General features: G+C 62.8%; 1 pseudogene; it reads left to right on the top strand.

The window, feature by feature from the left end:
- LOC126197833 (large subunit ribosomal RNA) overlaps positions 1-2,500 on the top strand; it is a 7,954-nt pseudogene that overhangs the window by 2,203 nt on the left and 3,251 nt on the right.

Here is a 2,500-nt window from a genome sequence, read left to right as displayed (position 1 = left end):
TTCCCCTCGGACCTTGAAAATCCGGGAGAGGGCCACGTGGAGGTGTCGCGCCGGTTCGTACCCATATCCGCAGCAGGTCTCCAAGGTGAAGAGCCTCTAGTCGATAGAATAATGTAGGTAAGGGAAGTCGGCAAATTGGATCCGTAACTTCGGGATAAGGATTGGCTCTGAGGATCGGGGCGTGTCGGGCTTGGTCGGGAAGTGGGTCAGCGCTAACGTGCCGGGCCTGGGCGAGGTGAGTGCCGTAGGGGTGCCGGTAAGTGCGGGCGTTTAGCGTGGGTGTGGTCTGCTCTCGCCGTTGGTCGGCCTCGTGCTGGCCGGCGGTGCAGGATGCGCGCGCCTGTGCGGCGTTCGCGCCCCGGTGCTTCAACCTGCGTGCAGGATCCGAGCTCGGTCCCGTGCCTTGGCCTCCCACGGATCTTCCTTGCTGCGAGGCCGCGTCCGCCTTAGCGTGCTCCTCCGGGGGCGCGCGGGTGCGCGGATTCTCTTCGGCCGCCATTCAACGATCAACTCAGAACTGGCACGGACTGGGGGAATCCGACTGTCTAATTAAAACAAAGCATTGCGATGGCCCTAGCGGGTGTTGACGCAATGTGATTTCTGCCCAGTGCTCTGAATGTCAACGTGAAGAAATTCAAGCAAGCGCGGGTAAACGGCGGGAGTAACTATGACTCTCTTTGGCGGGAGTAACTATGACTCTCTTAAGGTGGCCAAGTGGCGGCGGTGTGGCTGCATCCGGACTCGGCTTTTCGAAGCGCGGTCTTGATGTAGTCGTGCTGCTGCTGCGAGGTGCCTTCCTTGGGTTGTAGTTACAGGGAGAGTGATGCGCAATACATGGGCCTAGCCCTCATAGCCTCTCCTCTCCTGCGGTCTTCTCCCCTTCACGTGGGCCCGCTGATTTCGCAGAGTAGAAGACCGCACCAGGGGCTTGGGGGGGTTACCAGCCCCCCCTCGCATTATACCTATTAGTTGGGGGCAGCACACAAGAAAACACGAGTGGTGGCCCTTCCGCTGAAGGCGCCACCCCAGCTTCCCCAGCACCTAGCCGGCCAACCGGCCGTGCCGTAGATTCTGTAACTGTTGCAGCCTATACCTGCAGTGAGTGTCACCGCAGCTTCACAACCAAGAACGGTCTCGGGGTCCATCGCCGCCGCCAACATCTAGCGGCCGCCAACGCGGAGATCGTCACGGAGAGGCATCGCGCGAGGTGGACGGAGGAAGAAGTCCTATCGCTCGCCAAGGCGGAGGCCGAACTGTTCCTCGAGAGGGACGCACGGTTCTTCTTTGTCAACCAGGAGCTAACTAGCATGTTCCCCGACCGAACGCTTGAAGCAATCAAGTGCCAACGGCGGAAAGCTGCCCACAAGCAGCTTGTCCGCCAATTCATGGATGCACTTGAGCTCGGTCGGGGGGAAGAGCCGGCGTCCCGCCGGGGTGCGGCGACTCCGCCGCCCGATGCGGGCGATGCCGCTGCGCCGTCCGACGACGCAGCCGAGGACTTCGCGGCCGACACCACCGGGCCGCCGCCGGAGGGGCCGACTGACGCCGCCATCTGGGAGCATCTGGCGGGACTACCTGCTTCCGCCCAGCGTTTCTCTGCTCTGGATCGAGTCATTGGTCTGGGGCGGGGCACGCCGCCCGATGTCATCCTGGGCATGCTCCCGGATGCCCTTTCGTCGGTCGGGTCCAGAGGGGAGAGATCGATCACCAGGACACAGCGGCCGCGCCAACCATCTAAGCGGCCGCCTGCCGCTCCGCCGCTGCAGAAGCGCAAGCGGCGCCGCTGGGAATACGCAAGAACGCAGGATGCCTTCCGGAGGTCGCGTGCACGTTGCGTGCGCGGCCTCCTGGATGGCACCCTGCTGCAGCCGCCACCTGTCATCCCAGGTCTGCTGGACTTCTGGGCGGACCTCTTCACTAAGAAGCCCATCTCGACCGCGGGCTTCATCCGTGACCGCCTCCTCCCGCACTCGCAGCCTGTCGCTGTTGAGTGCCTATGGGGGCCGGTCACACTTGAGGAGGTCGCTGCCGCCTTGCCGCCCAGGGGATCAGCAGCCGGACCGGACGGCCTAACTCCAGCGGAGCTGCGGCGCCTGCCGCACGAAGTCCTGGTGAAACTGATGAATCTCTTCCTTCTGGCCCGCGCCCTTCCGGAGCGTCTACTTCGCGCGCGGACGTCCCTTCTCCCCAAAACGGCTGCACCAGCATCCCCCGCTGACTTTCGCCCCATTACGGTCTGCTCGGTGCTGGCGCGGACCTTTCACAAGGTTCTCGCGTCACGCCTGATGCGCGCATGTGCTGTGGACGAACGTCAGCGGGCATTCATCCCCCGGGATGGGATGTTGGAAAACACCTTCATCTTGGACACAGCTCTCACCGACGCAGTTCGCTCCTGTCGCTCTGTCTTTGTGGCGTCGATCGACGTTTCTAAAGCATTTGATTCGGTAGATCATGCTGCCCTTCGCCCTGTGCTGAGGGCTCATGGTCTGCCGGATTGCTT

Source organism: Schistocerca nitens, chromosome 7, assembly GCF_023898315.1.
Source record: "Schistocerca nitens isolate TAMUIC-IGC-003100 chromosome 7, iqSchNite1.1, whole genome shotgun sequence".
In the NCBI taxonomy this organism is placed as follows: Eukaryota; Metazoa; Arthropoda; class Insecta; order Orthoptera; family Acrididae; genus Schistocerca; species Schistocerca nitens.
The sequence above is the reverse complement of the archived record's forward strand: the minus strand, read 5'-3'. Positions and strand labels throughout refer to the sequence as shown.